This window comes from Saccostrea echinata, unplaced genomic scaffold (genome assembly GCF_033153115.1).
Source record: "Saccostrea echinata isolate AGI-Se365-2 ecotype Australia unplaced genomic scaffold, CSIRO_AGI_Sech_v1 ptg000006l, whole genome shotgun sequence".
NCBI classification, from domain to species: domain Eukaryota; kingdom Metazoa; phylum Mollusca; class Bivalvia; order Ostreida; family Ostreidae; genus Saccostrea; species Saccostrea echinata.
Genome location: NW_026889755.1, coordinates 9,417,863 through 9,438,780, shown reverse-complemented (window position 1 = coordinate 9,438,780; position 20,918 = coordinate 9,417,863).

The following is a 20,918-nucleotide window of genomic DNA, read 5'->3' as shown; positions in this document are numbered from 1 at the left end:
TAATCCGTAAAAGACCTATGCCCGAAAAACCGACCCCCCCCCCTACCCGTCAGCCAGGGCGCGCTTTTGCGAAATTCCAATATAAATTAAAACGTTATTTCTCGTCGCGGATTGCTTTGAAAACCTTACAAATATTATTTTATCTTCTTGAACAATTATTCAGCAACATTTAGAAATAAATCGTGTGTATAACGCCATTTTTAAAAGCATAGGAAGCGAAATACTAACCCCACTCCCTGCCGTGTTTTATAATTATTTATTGCTCTATCGCTTCTCCGTTCTTCTATGGTGCTTTAATAGACAATAAAATACTCAATCCTGCTTGAAATTTAATGCTCTTTTTAATAAAATTATTGCCGGGTTTCTATCTTATTCCGTATAGGACCTATACGCGAAAACCCGAACCCCCCTACCCGCTTTTATAGACAATTAAAATATTCAATCCTGCTTGACATTTAATGCTCTTTTTAATAAAATTATTGCCAGGTCTCTATCTTATTCCGTGTAGGACCTATACGCGAAAAACTGAACCCCCCTACCCGTCAACCAGAGCGCGCTTTTCGAAATTCCAATAATAATTAATTAAAACGTTATTTCTCGTCGCGGATTGCTTTGGAAACCTTACAAATATTATTTTATCTTCTTGAACAATTATTCAGCAACATTTTGAAATAAAAATTGTGTATATAACGGCACCTTTAAAAGCACAGGAGGAGAAATACCTACCCCACCCCCTGCCGTTTTTTATAATTATTTATTGCTCTATCGCTTCTCCGCTCTTCTATGGTGCTTTTATATACAATTAAAATATTCAATCCTGCTTGAAATTTAATGCTCTTTATAATAAAATTATTGCCAGGTTTCTATCTTATTCCGTATAGGACCTATACGCGAAAAACCGCCCCCCCCCCCCTCTACCCGTCAGCCAGGGTGCGCTTTTCGATATTCGAAAAATAATTAAAACGTTATTTCTCGCCGAGGATTGCTGTGAAAACCTTCCAAATATATTTTTTCTTGTAGTACAATTATTCAGCAACATTTTGAAAAAAAATCGTGTGTATAACGGCATCTTTAAAAGCACAGGAGGCGAAATACCTACCCCACCCCCTGCCGTCTTTTATAATTATTGATTGCCCTATCGATTCTCTGTTCTTCTATGGTGCTTTTATAGACAATTAAAATATTCAATCCTGCTCGAAATTTAATGCTCATTTTAATAAAATTATTGCCGGGTTTCTATCTTATTCCGTGTAGGACCTATACGCGAAAAACCGAACCCCCCTACCCGTCAACCAGAGCGCGCTTTTCGAAATTCCAATAATAATTAATTAAAACGTTTTCTCGTCTCGGATTGCTTTGAAAACCTTCCAAATATATTTTTATCTTGTAGTACAATTATTCAGCAACATTTTGAAATAAAAATCGTGTATATAACGGCATTTTTCAAAACACAGGAGACGGAAGCCTAACCCCACCCCCTATTTTTGAAATAATTATTTAAATACATTGAAATGTAATTATTATCTTAAAAAATAAGTTTTTCTTGATATACTTTACTTTTTGGGGTTTTGAATTAAAGAACATAGAATTGTTAATATTTTGACACCAAATTTATATTAATATCTTTAAAACAGTCCAAGTTACATGATATTTAGTTTCGTGATTATCTCCGATTTTCGAATTTCTCGGTATTTCCGGTTTAATAAGGCCTTTATTTATTGACCGAAATATTAATTCTTGGTATCATTGTGAAGATCTCATCAATATCTATCAATATTAATCAAGTTTTATTGTGTAAATGTTGAAATTCAAAAGATATTACCATTAGAAGTTAAAAAAACTGAAAACCGGAAGGGGGTGGGGAAGGAGAATGATGGAGAATTTATACTTCCGGTTCGAATTTAAAAAAAAAAAAGATTGCTTTGAGCAAAAATTTACCTACATTTTGACACCAAATTTATAATTGTATCATAAAAAATAAAAAAGAGTTATAGGCATTTTATATTTAACAAGAGGCCCACGGGCCTTATAGGTCACCTGAGTATCATGCAACAACTTCGCCACAATGGATTCATGTTTTAAACCAGAGGCCATGAAATTCACAATTTCGAAAGAGGCACACTTGCTCATCATAATTTAACATTTAGTAAGCTTACTTAATACCCAGAAAGAGAGCACAGGATTATCAAAGAATTAATGCATTTTCACTATGTAATCATTAGAGCTCTGCCCTAACACCAGAACCATGATGCAGGGGCCATAAAATTCACAATTTTGGAAGAGGCATCCTTACATATCATAACAATAATCTTAGTTCATCAGCTTAATACCCAGGAGAAAAGAAGAAGATTTTCAAAGAATTATTGCATTTTTACTACGTAATCATTAGAGCCCCACCCTAACACCAGAACCCCTAACCCAGGGGCCATGAAATTCATAATTTTGGAAGAGGTACCTTTACTCATCATAACTATGCATCAGTTTGTTTGTTAAATATCCAGGATCAAAGAAAAAGAGTTTTAAAGAAATAATGCATGATCACTATATATTCAACAGAGCCCCACCCTAACACCAGAACCCCTGACCTAGGGGCCATGAATTTCACAATTTTGGAACAGGCACTCTTACATATCATAACTATACTCTTAGTTCATCGGCTTATTACCCAGGAGAAAAGGAGAAGATTGTCAAAGAATTATTGCATTTTTACTATGTAAACATTAGAGCCCCGTCCTAAAACCAGAACCCCTGACCAGGGGGCCATGAAATTCACAACATAGGAATAGGCACCCTTATTCATCATAACTATGCCTTCAGTTTGTTTGCCTGGATCAGAAAAGATTTTTAAAAAAAATGATGCATTATCACTATACATGTATATTCAACAGAACGCTGTCCTAACACCAGAACCCCTGACCCTGGGGCCATGAAATTCACAATTTTGGAAGAGACACCTTTCATCATCATAACTATGTATTTATTTTGTTTTCATAATATCCAAGAGCACAGACGAAGCTTTATAAAGAAATAATGCATTATCACTATATTTTCAACAGAGCCCCACCCTAACCCCTGACCCTTGAGCCATGAAATTCACAATTTTGGAAGAGGCACTCTTTCTCATCATAACTATGTACTTAGTTCATCGGCTTAATACCCAGGAGCAGAGGGAAAATTTTTTGAATAATTAATGCATTTTCACTATATAATCATTAGATACTTGCCCCAACACTAGAACCCCTGACCAAGGGCCGCGCAGCTAGGTTAAGGACTCCCATATATACGTCAGCCTATGCAGAGGTTCGGTAAAGCTATTATGACGTCACGTTAAAACAATACAAATGAATCTCGATGAATAAATACTATATGTTCTTTATAAAATACACTAAATACTTTCGTTTATCATAAATATTATAAAGATAAATGGACGTGCAACTTATCTTGCCATAATATCACTAAGCGTGTGTAGAATGAAAGCCAGCTTGATCTCGCTGTACTTACTGAGATGACGTCATTTCTTAGTTTGACACGCAGTTTCTCTGTACTTGAGGCGTGGATCAAGCTTTTATCGTGGCTTGTAAAAATAAAAATAAATACGAAACACGCATAGTTGGACCAAAAGAGCGACAAATTCTGAAATATATTAATCCACATTTTATTGTCAAACTAAATTGATAATGTGTAGACTTTATATAAAGCCGTAGGGAGCTCATTTGTACAGTAACGTGCTAGAATGACAGGTTCAGCCCCTCGAAAATATCAGTTCAACGATATCCGCTTCACTATAAATTCTGAATTTTTAAACACGTGTAGCTATTACTCCAACTATTCTGAAAAGTGCTGGGAGCTGGTTGTGCATTGTTGATTTATTCCGTAATGTAACATTATTCCAATGAGAATTACATTTTTGACTGGAGTTTCTAGAAAGACGGCTAAATTTTAAACAATTCCCGAGCATGAGGAAGTTGCTCCCAGCACTTTTCGTGTTAAGGAATTTGTCTCAAAGAAAACAGAATAAATTTTATAGCGGAAAAATGCCCGTATATCGTTGAACTTTTACGATCTTTGTAGTAGTACATATATGTTTTAATTTTAAAACTGTCACGTGACAAACAACTGATGTAAGCGATGTCGCTTTGGCCGAACTCAGCAGAGACCCGATATATACCAGTTCAAACACCACAAATCACATTTATCAAAACTAATGCTGTTAAAAAAAATATTAAAATTGTATTCCTTTTCCCTGAATATTTAAGGCGTATATTTCATGGGCGTCCTTAACCTAGCTGCGGGGCCATGAAATTCACAATTTTAGAAGAGACACCTTTCCTCATCATAACTATGCATATTGTTTGTTTTCTAAATACCCAAGAGAAGAGGAGAAGAGTTTTTAAGAATAATGCTTTTCACTACATATTCAACAGAGCCCCACCCTAGCACCAGAACCCCTGACCCTGGGGCCATAAATTTCACAATTTAGGTAGAGGGCTCAATGCTTATTACATTCATGCCGACAGTTTGCATGCTTGATGCCCAGGAGTAAAAAAGATTTTTAAAGATTGCATTAATTCTGATGGTTTTAGCCCCAACCCTCAGGCCCCAGGGGGGTAGGGGTCATGAATTTCACAATTTTACTCCCCTTCACATATAGATGCTATGTGCCAAATTTGGTTGAAATTGGTTCAGTGGTTCCAGAGAAGAAGCTGAAAATGTTCAAATGTTAACGGACGACGGACGACGCACGAAAACAGATAGCAATAGGTCACGTGATTAATTCAGGTGACCTAAAAATTCCGGAAAATTTCTTGCCGTCCGCCATTTTCTCAAAAATTTGAACTTCCGGCGCCCATAACTCCCTTATTTGTGGGTCGATTTTCAAAAACTTTATATCTATGTTTCAAGCGTGTCAAGATCTACAAGAATACGTAAAGAAATGGGTGTAGATATTTTAATGTGAAAGTTATGAGGAAAATAAATTCAAATTTTTCAAACAAATAAGGGGGTGGGGTTGGAGAATGATCGAGAAAGGGTATTAAATGTTTATCGATTTTAATAAAATTTTGCACATTAAAATTAGACACTTTAATCTTTCATTTTGATACCAAAAATAATAAAATCTGACACCAGGTAAAAAAGTTATAAGCGCGTACTCTCGGAGAATTTTGGAGAAATTTCCGGAGAATCCGGAGATTTTGACCCTACCCCCCAAAAATCAAAAAAAAAAAAAAAAAAAAAAAAAAAAAAAAAAAAAGTTGCCCTAAAATGCTTTAAAAGGGTCTAAAATGCCTAGAAACACACATAAAAAAAATTGTAAAAAAAAAAAGTTCCTGAAAAGGTGATTCCAAAAGGTCAACCTGTTGAGGTTTTAACTTTCAAGTCAGTAAAAGAGATATTAAAATTATGATCACAGCGATATATGTGGTTTCCCCAAATTCTAACACACTGCAGAGATAACGCTAAAAATAGCGATTAACACACCTGTGCGATCCCCAGAAAACCGGATATGACGTCACACGTTGTGTATGAATAGCATGTGTCTAATAAAATGTCTAAGAGAATATCTGGAAAGTTTTGTGTAGCGGCGGGTTGTACGTCAACCAATCGTGACAATGTCTCTCCACGAGTTTCCGAAAGAAAATCGCCCTGAAATTCGGCGACTATGGATTAATTTTGTGAAAACTAAAAGAAAAGACTTCACAAACCCAAGCAAGTATTCCGTGCTATGTGAAAATCATTTCACATCGAAGTGCTATCCTCGGGAATATTCGATCAAAGAATCTATGGGTTTTGAAGTAAAGAGGAAAAGTTTGTTACCAGATACAGTACCCACAGTTCACACAGTCGATTTGCCGTGTCCAAAAAGGTCGAATCCGTACGCATCACCCTCTCACAAGGAAGCCTCAGAGCGTCCCTTTAAAACAATGAAGTAAAAAGTAGCTATCACATGGAAAAGGAAGGGTTTATAAGGAGCACGAATCATATTCAGGAAAGAGGGATTAAAATCCAGGAGATCATAACCGACAGGCATGTGCAGACTGTTAAACACATTCGAGAAGAAATGCCAGAAACAGTCCATCACTTTGATGTATGGCATGTAGCAAAAGGTAAATAATGTTTTGGCATTTTTAAACGGAACATATTTTATTTTTGTGTAGACTTACATGTATCTTAAGAATTCATAATAGTTGAAATTATGAGGAGTAGGTGATGAATCAAATTTGTATTTTCCATAAATCAGAATTAAAGAAGAAGCTGACTGCTATGTCTAAGGAAAAAGGGTGTGAACAACTTCAAGAATGGATTAGAAGTATATGCAATCAATTATATTGGTCTGCTGCATCAACCCCAGATGGAAATGGGCAGTTGATGTTAGAAAAATGGCAATCAGTTGCTAATCCTGTCCAAAATATTCATGAACATGATCGTGAACTCTATGACACCTGCCCCATGGTCCTTTGGGAGGCATCGAACGACAGAAGAAATTCTGTATAAATCGGTTTTACCAATAGTATACTTCCGTTTCCCATCATCCGACAAAGCAATCAATCAGCGCAAAGCAGAATTTCTTTTTTCAATCCAGAAGAATCTCGTGGCAAATCACTAAAATAATGCCGAAAATAAAACAAGAGGCCAAAGGGCCTTAACGGTCACCTGAGTATAATACAACAATTTAGAGGATCCATGGAGTATAAAATGAACTGAAAGAGGAAGCTTTGTTGACCAAAAAGCAAGAAAGGGTTGTCAGGATCAACAAAATAGTCTGGTATTCATTAATAGTTCACAAAATTAGGTTCTAATCTGTTCCCCATTTATCACTATCACAATACAGTATATTAACAAACTATCAGTGCTTCTGTACTATTATAATTCCTTGTTGAAATCTCTTACATTGGCCTCTCTTTGTCTTTGATGAACATTTAATAAGACAAGTTATTTTTGTCTCATTTTTATTTATCTTCCTGATCATTAAAACTATGATAATACTGTTTGTATTATACAATTCAAAATTCTTGCATGATTCTCTTATTCTATTAACCTTTTAAGTACATTATTTACAGTGATTAATTATCAAAAGTAAATGGCAAAAGGGAATAACTCCTCTCAGTAGAATACATATTAATAGAGTCCTGGCCAGGACCAGAACACTTGACCAAATGGTCCAGATGTAACTTTTACTCTTTTTGCCTACGATATGCCCAGGTGCAGAGAAGATTTTTAAAGAATTAATGCATTTTTACTACAGATTCACTATATTATCAATTGTGCTCCCCCCTCCTCCCCACCAAGACACACCAGAGCCTCTGACCCTGGGGCCGGAAGTTACTCATCATAAGCAATCACTCTGTTTATCTGCTTTACACTAAGGAGCAGACAGGATTATTGAATAGAATTAATGCATCTTCACTATATTATCAAGAGCCCCACCCTTACATTAGCACATCTGGCCCGGGGGTCATGTAATTTACTACTCTGGAAGAAGCACTCTTGCTCATCATAACTATACACTTACCTTCTTTGTTTTTTAACCAGAAGCAGAAAAGAATATTTTCAAAGAAATTTTGCTTTTTCACTATATAATCAATAGAGCCCCTCCCCCTTTTCACCAGAACCGTTGACCCTTGGGCCATGAAATTCACGATTTTGGAAGAAGCATCCTTTCGTATTATAACAATGTACTTAGTTTGTTTAAATAATACTCAGGGGCAGAGAAGATTTTCGAAGAAATAATTCACCTTCGCTATAGGATCTATATAGCCCCGCCCTAGAACCAGAACTCCTGTCCCTGGGGCCATGAATTTCACAATTTTGGAAGAGGTATCCTTGCTTATCATAACAATGTACTTAGTTTGTTTAAATAGTACCCAAGAGCAGAAAAGATTTTAAAAAAAATTAATGCATTTTCACTATAAAATAAATAGAGGCCCGCCCTAACACCAGAACTCCTGATTCAGGGGCCATGAATTCCACAATTTTGGAAGAGGCATACTTGCGTATCATAACTATGTATTTAATTCTTTTCAATAATACCCTGGTGTAGAGAAGAAGATTTTCAAAGAAATAATGTACTTTCACTATATGATCTATATAGCCCCACCTAGCCCCACCAGGGACCAAGAAATTCACAAATTTTGTTACCCTTCACACATAGATGCTAAAATTGGTTCAGCGGTTTCAGAGAAGAAGCTGAAGATTGTTCAAATGTTAACACACGACGGACGACGCCGGATGAAAACAGATAGCAATAGGGTGACTCAGGTGACCAAAAAATACTAAAGGATTGCGGAAAAGATGGTAAGAAGCGTAAAAAAGGTGGAAGACCAGCCTGTGAAAAGCATTGTCAACGGAGGCGAGGGCACCATGAATCATTAACGGTCAATATGTCGACCTAGTAAAACTGCTAGTAAATTCAAATGATATTCAAAAACAAGCAATTGTCATGGTAAATGGGGAGTTTCAAACAAGCCATGGACGGACGCGTTCATCATTTATTCAAACATATATTTAGAGGCCCATCCGACCAAGACTCTAGACTTGTTAAAACATGAAAGACGTTAGCTTAGCTGCAGCAAGGTCACCAGGTTATGGGTTTTTGGAGTATGATCAGCAATTCAGAGTAAAAATGGCTAAAAATCCATCAGGGACCTGGGGGGGGGGGGGGGTAGTTGACCCTGAGTTATGGTTATTATACATCACATTTAGCTCTAAATTCATGACTGCTGAGACACAAAACCAGAGTCAGATTAGAAAATGTTATACATACAATTACCAAGGATTTTGTTCGAAGACACCTTGTAGTTGTGCCCATTTTTGTCTCAAATGCAATGCCCCACATCCATTAACATTGTGCTCAAAGAAAAAACAAAATCATTCCTCTAAAGATCATGCATTTCGAGGTCAAAATAACTACAGAGGCACACGAGGACAGTATCAAAATATGGGAAGAGGGGGATCGCAGTAGAAATTGAATAGAGGGAGCAACTAATAACATCTGGAAACTGGGCTATAATCCAATCAAAGTTTAAAATTTAAAATCACTTTTTAAAAGGCTATCCAGAAAAGGGGGTTGCAAATCAATTTTTAGGTTTTCAGTTTGGTTTTAGAATTTGTTATCGGGGTCTAAGATTAGGAGGCGAATCAAAAAAAAAAATTTAAATCAGTTCTGCAATGTCCAGACAAGGCAAAAGAAAAAAATAAATAGTGATGTAAAATTAGGTAGAATTGCAGGCCCATTTTTAACAAACAAACATCTAATTTAAAAATCTCACCAGTTCCCAAATCAGAAGGAAGCTGGAGGTTAATAACACATCCAGAAAACAATAGTGTGAACAATTTTATAGATCCTTATGAATGCATAGCATACACTTCACTGGCTCACGTGTTGCAGGCAGTCGTTCATTTAGGAAAAGGTACCTTCTTGGCAAAAATGGATATAATATCAGCATTTAGATTAATGATAATAAATCCAGGAGACTTTGACTTGCTAGGTTTTAAGTTTTAGGGAAATTATTACATTGATAAATGTCTGCCAATGGGTTGTGCCATGTCATGTCAACTGTTTGAAAAGTTTTCAACATCTTTACACTGGGAATTGCAGAGACGGGTTGAAATCGATACAATTTTTCATAATTTAGACGATTACCTTTTTCCGGCTACTCATGTTCGGAGAAGTGTGCTCATTTGATGCAAGGGTTTAAAAATTTGTGTGAAGATATTGGAGTTCCCATAGCACAAGAAAAATCAGTAGGATCCTGTTAAAAAATTATTTTCTTGGGATTAGAAATAGATACAATGGAAATGGTGGTAAGAATACAAGAGGAAAAAATCAAACTATTAAAGGCCTTACTTACAGCAACTTTGATTAAAAAATCACTCTAACTTCAAAAAATGCAACGTCTAGTTGGTAGCTTAATTTTTTTCAGCATATGGGTTCCAAATGCGAGGGCATTCAATAGGCGTTTTCATGAAGCTACCTGTGGTATAACAAAACCCCCCATCATACAAATTAACTCAAGAATTTAAAGAGGATGTACAGATGTACCTGATATTTTAAGAGAGTTTCAATGGGGTTCGACTTATTCAAGAAAGGGAGTGGTTAAGCAGTGATAATATTGAGCTGTTCACAGACAGCTCTGGAAATCCTGAGTTAGGTTGTTGGGCAACTGTCAAGGTCACTGGGTTTACTGACCATGGCCCCACGATTGGGACAGCTCAATTTTTAGAAAAATGTCATATCTAGAACGAGTACTGATACTATTGGCCATGTTTCTGTGGGCGGAAATGTTTTGCAAACAAAAAAATCGTTATGTATATAGATAAAAGTGCGCTAGTAACGATAGTCAACAGACAGTCATCAAAATCAGAACGGATTATGATGCTGCTAAGAAAAATGATTCTTTTGCTTCTGAGGTACAATTTCATGTTTAAAGCTGAACATGTAATAGGAAAACAAAATATTATAGCAGGTTCTTCATCTCGTAAACAGTTTCATCGCTTCAGACAACTAGCACCAGGGGCAAACAAGTATCCAGAGAGTATACCAAAGGAATTTCTTGTTTTGATGTCGAAGAAGAAGTAAACAAATTACTGCAGCTTGCAACGGCACAAAATACACAACGGGCTTACAAATAAGGGTTGACTTGTTTTGACGAGTTTCGAGTGAATTTCAACTGTGAAAAGCTCTGGCCATCTACACTAGAGCAAATTGTTCATTTCATAGGGTACATGTCAGTGAAGGGATTTGGGGGATCAACAGCAAGAACTTATATATAAGGAAGTGCATTTTATCTCAAGCTACATGACTACACAGATGTAACCCAGAATTTTATGGTTAAAAAGTTTTTAGAATGATACAGGAGAATGTCAAAGAAAAAAGACTGCTGATTACCAATAACTGTAAACATTTTAGAAAACAAATTGAAAGTATTGCCTATTGTATGCATTAATGATTATGAAGCAAAACTGTTTGCAGCTGCTTACAGTGTGGCCTTTTTGGGTATTTTAGCGTGGGCGAAAACTTGCAGGTCATGTTGTCCAGTATAAAAACCTTAAAATGTTAATGAGTAAAAATATAATGAAAATTTATCTCCGGCACTCCAAAGTTGACCAAAGGGGAAAGGGGGCAACAATTGTTATAGAAAATAGTCAAGCAATGACAAGCATAAAGCCAGTAGATATTATGGCAAGCTACTTAAGAGTAAGACCTATCAAGCAGGGGAACTTATTTCATTTTGGGGGTCAAGCACTCACACGTATTCATGATCAGTTCACAACGGTTTTAAGCAAAGCTTTAAAGGCAGTTAGATTAGACAGTAGTAGATATAAATTACATTCATTCAGAATAGGGGCAGCCCCTAATTCGGCCATGTTATGTATTTAGTTATTTTAGTAGTCAGGGATTGACGTGTTTTTGACCTATACCAATTTGGTGTCAATGCACAAATGGCATTTCCATTGTAAAATTATTTTGTAATTAACATTCAGTAAAATTACATCAATTTTACTCATTGCCTAAACAAGCCAAGACCAAGAATTGCCAATTTGGGGGGGGGGGGGGGTGAATAAAAAGAAATTTGTTCAAAAGTTGTTTAATAATAAACTTAAAATTTGTTATCTGGTGTTTTACCTTAGGGATGTTGGAAAAAGCTGGATTGGACTTATAGAGCTGTCAATGGTCAGCTCCAATATTGGTGTATGATTCAGTCTACAAATAAATGCATATTCATTGCTTCTGGGATAACGTTACACAGCTATTTTAATGTTCATAGTAAGGACTATCCCACATGACATGTTTTAGGCAGTATTTATTTCATTTATTCTTTTCGAAAACGCTAGTTAGAAAAAAAGGATGGTAGGGCTTCGGACACTACCACCGCATCCACTCCTCCAACAGTCTTAAGTCATCCAGGAACTGAAGGATAGAATTGAAATTGATTTGCAACAGCTTCAAGGAGATTGGTTGTGCTATAAATAGATACAGAAATTACCTTTATAATGATTTCATTGGCACAGTGCCCGTATGTCATGCAAACAACACACGGATTGACAGTTTGCATGACCTTTTTACAAGCTTTATACTATTATAAAATGGCTTCTAAAAAGTAACATTTAAGTCTGAAGGAAATAAACATTGTTGTTATGGCACATGTAGCAATGACACAGTCACACACGATATCGGCACCCAGAAGATATGGCGGGCGTATTTTTTATTCCATTTCCAAATCTATGAACCAGAATGAGAAATGGACAAAATAATGAGTTGTCCAGTGGAGGACTTGCAAGTTGATAAGATAAAGTGGTCAATATAATATATGCAGTAAACATTTTCTTGGTGGACGAGGGCGAACAACAGAAACCCAGACCCAGTACCAGCATCGTTGCACACTAATGAACTGTATTTAATGTACGTTTATAAGTTTATTTTCAAATTTTATAGATTTATGCTTACATGAAATACTGAAAACGAAAATCTGAAAATGTTGGATATCCTTATAGATGAGGAGGTTTGAGCGTAAAAGGAAAGCAACAAAAGAATGCATTAAATATATCAAGACCTCCTAAAAAAAATTGTTCAAAGTGCAGCAAGCATTGTGGGACTCAAATTGGGGAGTATTGTGGACACGTGCGATTCTGACTCTATTTCATGCGATTCAAGAAATGATGATAAAGGTACTCAAACATTCAAGTTATTAATGTATAATGGTTAAACAAGAACAACAAACTATATATGAAAAGGACTTTCAAAATGCAAAAATTGAAAATATATTATAAAAAAAAGTTCATAAGATAAAGAAAAATATGGAAGCACTGAAACTCAAGCAGATACATCCTTATCATTGGGTGTTATTAAAACATAAACTGTAAAATGAAGCTTTTTACAAAGTTAACTCAAGAATTCTCATATTTTTCGTATCTTCTCGGTAGAGCGCTCGCTCCGTATTCGGGAGATCGTGGGTTCGAACCCCGTCGCGACTGACCTAAGTCGTTAAAAAAAAAGTAGCAACTGTTCCTTCGCTAAGTACTCAGCACTTTGAAGAAAGAGTCGTGGGTTCTTCGAATGAGACCGCGGATCTAGAGGGGGGTCCGGACCCCCCCCCCCGGTATTTGATTGATTGATTGTATGTTGTTTTACGTCCCATTCAGGAATTTTTCACTCATCGACTGAGCTACCGTGAACGGTCCAGGAGCACAGGAGAAAATTATCAAAGAATTATTTTACTTTTGCTATATGATCATTAGAGCCCCGCCCTAACACAAGAACTCCTGAACCAGGGGCATGGAGTTCACAATTTTTGAAAAGGCTTCCTTGCTCATCTTAACTATGCATTTAGTTTGTTTATTATCCAGGAGCAGAGGAGAACTTTTTAAAAAAGAATTAATGCATTTTTACTATATATTCAGAAAAGCCCCGCCCTAGCACCTGACCCATGGCCATGAATTTCACAATTTTGGTAGAGGGCTCAATGCTTATTATATCATGCCAACAGTTTGACCGCTTGATGCCCAGAAGTTTACAGATTGCATTAATCTTTGCGGTTATAGCCCCACCCCTCAGGCCCCAGGGGTCAGGGATAATAAAATTCTCAGTTTTTGTTCTCCTTCACTTGTAGATTATGATACGCTCGTTATTTTCACCGACTGGCTAAGGAAAAGTTTAATTTACGAAATGCTGACTAAATTATACGATACAAGGATTCTGTTTCACCATTAAAGGCCATCATAGAGAAATAATGCACAAAACTAAGAGAGGGCTGTGACAATGGATGGGAAATTGATGAATTATTACACAGGATCTTCTGCTGACATTGATACGTGAATATGCCCTACAAGGCAGCAGTAAAATACATGCATGTTTATTTCACACGAAAATTGTGTGTAAGTAAGAAATTATTATGAACGACTTGACCATTATTCGAGCTAGGGAGAAAATATTAGGTTGATCATGTTTTTCTCCTGTCCCCACCCACACTAAAGAGTGAAGTATACAAAAATGAGGTCACGGGGGTTTCAAGTGCATAGTTATTCAACAAAGGTCTTACTGGTTAGTTTATAGACAAGGGTGAGTTCTCAGTCACTGGGTATTAAAGTACACAGAGCGTGACTTCAGTCACTATCCTCATTGGGTAGTCCTGATGTCATTTCCATGGCTTCTTTAGTTTCTGTAGTGATTTGATACTTGATGAAGACATCCGACCACCATTAGTATTTATCTCCTCTTCCAAAGATCTTATAGTCTGGCTGAGTTTTGTCAATTTTGTTTGATTTGATATCTTCACTTACAAGTGTAAAGCTATTGACTTTTAAATTTTAATCACTTTGACTATCACTAAAACTATGCCTGGACTTGAATTCTAGACATTCATTGTACACTTGTTTATAAATCATAAAATTCTTCTCAGTCTCATCGCGGAATGAGCAGAAAATAGATTCTACGTGTACATTATCTGACCCAGTTCTTTTCTCTAAACAGCTAAATGAACTGTTCATGCGCTTTATACGTAGGAACCTGAACTCTCTGATGTCCTCGTCGGTTCTTTGCTGCTGATCTCTGTTCCCAGGGTGCATGGTGGAACATGAGTCTGACGTTCCCAGCTGAGTTTCTATTGTTGATCATTTAGTGTTGACATGACCGGTAGTCATGTATTATGGCAATGCTGCTCGAAAAGTAGAGAACACGACAACTAGTTTACATTAATTTAAACCGTAGATGATACTGTTACAAGAAGTAAACATTACGATGTTGCACACATAATGTTATATCACAGTCAGGGAGTACACAACTGATAAGTACACTGCAATAATCTCGTTCGTAAGCAAATCATTTGAATGCTTCAATTGAATACATGATAAATATTTTTAAAAAATGCAATATTTATCACTTATAGGAAGATAGAAATGAAATAACAAAAATACATACACTGTGGGGTCTGTAAAACACAGGCAATGCAATTCACAACATGCAAAGCTGGCGGAAGTAATATGTTTAACATAAACACTGAAACCGAATGCCCGAGATGTAAATTAAATACCTCAATCTAGAATCGGAATTTAGGATCCTTTTCCGGTGTTCTTAAAATAATGCATAGCATATTTTACTTACGAAAATTATAAGTCAGCTGTTTTAAATGTTGACAACTCTGCCAACTATGTGTTTCTCGCTAATTCAAGACACAGACAGCTAATTGAAGTCAAATTATTGTAATTTTCCTCTGATTCTTCTTGTTTTATATTGTCCATGTAAGACTCGGTCATCATGGCTGAAAACTTTGAAAAAATGCGTCTTTGAATACTAAAAAATTAACTTTAAACTATTCATCAGTATCTCACAACCACAGTTGTATTAACTGGAAATATGTCCAAGGCTCTTTGTCTGTGAGAGCATACAGACTGACATGCGACCGATTGCCATTCACCTTTGGAATGGCGATGTCAGACATTGTAGGTTGTAGGTGAACTGTTACCCAAACCGTAGTGGCTGGTACGTAGTACACTGCATGAGTGTAGCTTTGATTGGCGGTGCGCCACTCCTAGACGGACATTGGTTGTTTGAGTCATGGTTCTTTGTGATGTACTGGAGGAGAGATGGATAGCCCATGTTTATCGACTTCTTGGTCATTGAAATTCAACTGCATGTCATCTACGCCACCAGTTGCTTCAGTTTCATACTGCGAGCTTGTTTATATTACTGTTGCTGGGCTTAATGATTGAGGCAGGGGTCTAAAAGGGTTCTCTGCCAGTAAACGTCTCAAAGGTTAATTATGTTAGAGAATTTTTTTTGTTTGGGGTATAAGCAGTTTCCTTGGCGTTGAAGGTACACCGTTAAGTGCAAGTAACGAAAAGTCGGAATAATGCTTGTCGATACGTATATTTAAAAAGTTTTTTTTTTCGAATTCGCATTTTTGCAAACTTTTCGAACACTCTGCTTTCCATGGACATTGCTAGTGAATTTCCAGTAATTATGAAAACAAATTAGTTTTTAGGATGAATGCCTGCCTGCTTTCTGTTTTCAATTTAAGTATTTCAGGTCCTTTCCAGCAGTCATCTAGTTTTATTACAGAAACAAGTTCTAATTTCTTAGAGGAACGGAGGTAAGCACAAACAATTTTGCGCTTCAGTTTTTCAATATCTTCATCAATTTTGTGGAAAAAAAGGTTTGTCTTCCCACTATTACTAAAAGTATTTTCCAACTCTGACATTGTTAATCTTGTTGCCTCTCCTTACATTAAATAAGATAAAACTCTAGAGGCTATCGAATTTCATAGATTACAAAATATTTCCTGTTTTATTGGTGTCTGAACATCTACTATTTTTTTTCTTTGCAGAGTCCCGCACCTTTTTTTCTTGGTTGTCTCTGCGTTTTATTCACCAGAAACTTTCTGGCAGTAATGAAAAAGACATCTCCAGTACACTTTCAACACTTCCTATCCCTCTTTCACGACTTGTGCCAAAAGGTTCTCCCTTTATCAAATAAAAATCATTTCGCCTTAGGCTCAGTTGAGCTGAAAACAAAACCTGACATTTCAAACCTCATTTCTTTGGAAAGCCATAATTAGAGATAATATGAAAAAGACATCAATTGTCATAATATGTAATTATAATGAGTGTCTACCTTTATATGAATCAAATGTTAATACGACTATTGGTTTCCATCAATTTTACCGCTGGTGGGCACTGGTAAATATTTCATTATTAACTTGCAATGTCCCAAGTAAGTTCGTCTAAGAAAACCCCCTTCTTTTGGAGATGCATCTCTGTATAGTATTTCTCTCTACTGGTTACATGTTACTGCTGTGATGGCGGACAGAGAAACAGTATGATGATATAAATTCCGCACTTTATTGGGTGTACCGAACGCTTATATAACAATACAGATAAGACTTACAAAATATGCGTTTGAAACCGTCAGGATTCAAAGCATAAAGAGACAGTGTGGGTACACGTAACAACAGGTGCGTAATGTGCACCACGTGATCGGAGGTAGCAGGGCAATTTGTGTCCGGTACCTTCAGGACCACTACACTCCTCCCCATTTTGACAAAGGGCGCCCCAACACGTAATACAATTGGAAAATCTATAATGTACACATAATAGTAATAAAATCAAATCGTAGCAGGGCCTACCAGACATATACAAACAAACAGTACAAGGTCCACATTAATGTTCATAATAAAAGAATATAAAATTAACACAGTAAATAACAGAGTAGCTGCAGAACTGTAGCGTTATGGTTTAATATTTTAGTCTTTGACCTTAACGCCAGAGATCCCGAGACGCAAATAGCGTGCAATTTACGACACAAGATGCTTATTTTCTTTTTTTTTAGTGATCTCTACATGAGAGTTTACCAGTGGCTTTATTTCCATGGACACGTCACCTATTTCGGATTCATCAGTCATAACAAAAATTACATATATACAAACTTCTACTTTAGATAAACCCGCATCAAAGACACCTGTGATTAAAGAAATAACATTGACTTGCTTGCGTAAACTAGACACTTCATCCAGCACTATTCAATTACTTCACCAATTCTCAACAACATAGTACTACTACAAACTTCATCCGGTTGCACAATGATACTACCCCTACCGACAGCACTGCCATCACTCTGAAACATGCATACCCCTACCGACAGCACTGCCATCACTCTGAAACACGCAGTTACTATCCTCACTGACACTACCCGCACACACACAGTTACTACCTATAATGACACCACCCAAACACTGTTATTACCCATTATGACACCACCCGAACACACACTGTTACTCTCCACAATGACACCACCCGATTACACACTGTTACTACTCCCAGTGATAGTTTCCACACTGATACCATTCTGTCGCACCTCACACCCGGGCCCAAAATAATTCTGATGCTCCAAGTTTCTATCACACAGACACAACCACCTTCCAAAGCACTTTAAGTCCGACAACAGGTGATAAAAGTAAATACTTGATTCCATGGTTATTATTTCTTCAGTTCATTGGCCATTTCCAGATTTATTCTTCTATATATTTGTTGTATATATACATTTGTTGGAGACAGAAAGAAAATGCCAATGTTGCGCTATCTCTATATTATGATCAAATTAAGAGCGATGATAGTGAGGAGGAATTCACTAGAGAAAACCCTTGCATGCCAGAATATGACATTGCATTAACTAATTTTTAACAATATTAGGATTGTATCATTCTGTTAAATATGCATGTCACATGCCTTCTTATATACCTCCCCTATTTTCCTTTTCAATTGAAAATAACGTATGTATATATCAACTAATATATGTATTCAATTTTCAAACCTTTCATTTTTTCTTGTTTTTTTCTTTTTTATTTTGTATGTACTTTCGTTTTCTCTTGAGCATGACACATTTAGAATATAATAATAGTAGTATGAAGTAAGTTTACATTTTCTTTTTTGTCGAACTATTTATAAAATCTTTTATAAAATTCGTTTGTTTTGTGTTATATTTTGTAATAATAATTTGTATCCTTTGTGTATCATTCTCAGTAAAAATTGCCTACGAAATGGGGGTTGCCAGCTTAGTCCTCCTTTGCATCCTAGTTCTTATTTGGATTCTGCGGTGGCTCATACACCGCCTGAGATGACGGTGGCAGAACCCCGTTCGTCGCGATGTGGAGCGCCGCGGGATGGGAGATGTGGAGTACCGCGGTACGGGGCACGACTTTGACCGTCAGAGTGAAGGATGAAGAGGCTGAATTGGAGCGACGCGGGATGAGGGCCGAAGTGGCTGAACTGGAGCGAGATCAGAGACAGGAGGAGCAGAGGGCGGTAAAACTGAAATGACCGAAGGCTACATCCTTCGTAAGAAGTAAACAATGTAAGTATTCTTAAACTTAGATTTGAATCTTTATAATACATGTGAACACATGCACAATACAACTTTAATATGTAGTGTTTGTGTATATAATAAAATTGTGTCATTTTCGATTTCTAGTGCGAAGATTCTTGACAGAAATCAACAACTACAACCCCTCCCCTCCTTTTAGACACAGATAGATCAGAACGGAGGCTTAGATAGGCTGCATTCATTTGAGTGTGGTTTGTCACTATCTCTCCTTTGTATTAATTGTTAAAAAACCATTGTGAACCTCCGGTGTAATATGAGTGCGTTGTTGCATGAAGTAGGTCGGGATCACTCTATCCCTTGTCTGTTGTGTATACCATGACAAAAGATACATTGTTTACCCCCGGTGTATTTTTGAGTGCATATAGGAGTGCAGTGTTGCATAAAGTCGGTCAAGCCCTTTTGCAGAAAGTCGGTCAAGGTCACTTTACCCACTTATTAACAATGGACCCATTGTTTACCCCCGGTGTATAGCCACTAATACTACTTTTAAGATGAGCACCTGTCAGCTCTCTGTTCTTAACATCCTGAGGTATTTCAAGTTTTTCCAGCAGTCATCTGGTGTTATTACTGAAACAACTTCTAATTTCTAAATGAATGAAGATGAATACATACTAGTTTTTCAATATCTTCATCAATTTTCTGGGAAAAAATATTGTCTGCCCACTTATAACTTAAAGCATCTTCCATATCTGACATTGTTAATCTTGTTGCCTCTTCTCCTCTCCTTGCATTTACATAATGTTATTCTACAGGTTATAAAATTTCTCAGATTGCAAAATATTCCTTGATTCATTGGTGTTTAAACATCCTCTACTATTTATATTTTCTCCTTGTCGAGTCCCTCATTCTTGTTATTCTTTTTGACTATCTGTGCGTCTTATTCATCAAAGCCTTTCTAGCTGTGATGAAAAAAAAATCCAGTACACTTTCTACACTTCCTGATCCTCTAACTGCTTTCACCAAAGATTCTCTCTTTATCACATAAGTAGCATACAGTGTAACACATACTTCAATTATCAAAGATTTTAATCCAACCTTCTATCCGCATTTCAAGTCATCTCAGTCCGAGTCAAAATTCGACATTTTTTGAACAGCAGAAGTTATAAATTTAGAAGTACCTATTATTAACATATCGTCCCAATTCTTTACTTCTACGCTACCTGTACCCTTTGAAGCAATTCTTTTGAAATGAAAGAAAAGCCTTGATTATCGTCTTAATTTGGTTTTTTAAAGGTATTCAACATTTTTGTTGATCTTCCAATTTTGGAACTCCACATGTCCAAATTCTTGAAACAATTCCATCACTTATTATTAGTCCTGGCTCATCGTTTTCAAATCTTCTACCAATTGTATATTTCTGTGGGTAATATTGATCTTGAAGTACTCTCAATACCACTCTAAGGAGGTGAGGTAGCCTGTTCTACAACAATATCGGACAATGTCTATACATGCTTTTCCTTGGCATTGCCTTGATACCTTGCTTTGGACGAACAATTCTTTCACGAATCCCCCTATTCATTCCTTTGACACATTATGCCTGCTTTGTATTGATATATCCGTTGCCTTTTTATGCTTCTGAAGGCAGATTTCTTGTTCTTATAGGATCATTGCAGCTTTAACTTCTTCGTCATTTTTGTGACATCTTTGTGTGTCTTTTATTAACGAACAAGGTCTTTAACTATGAACAGGGTCTTCTTGGTTCTCTTTGTTCTCAACAAGAGTCTTCTAAGAAAATATATTTAGGGCTGCATGGAAAGAATTCTTACACTTATTTTCTTATTATCTATTTCTGAATAAGGGTAAACATTAAGTGGTTTTGTTTTACAGGTGTTTTGATAAAATGGTGACAAATAAAATACTGGATTTTCTCCATGTCATCAATATGTGTCAATATATATTTTCAACATCACTTTTTTTCTTTAAATTGGCACAGTTTGTACATGTAGTCTGCATACCAAAAAAGGGTGCTTGTGTTGGTATTGAGACAACTATTTTAGCAGTTTTGTTGTTTTTCTCGTTCTTGAGTCCAAAACTTCTTTCCTAGACC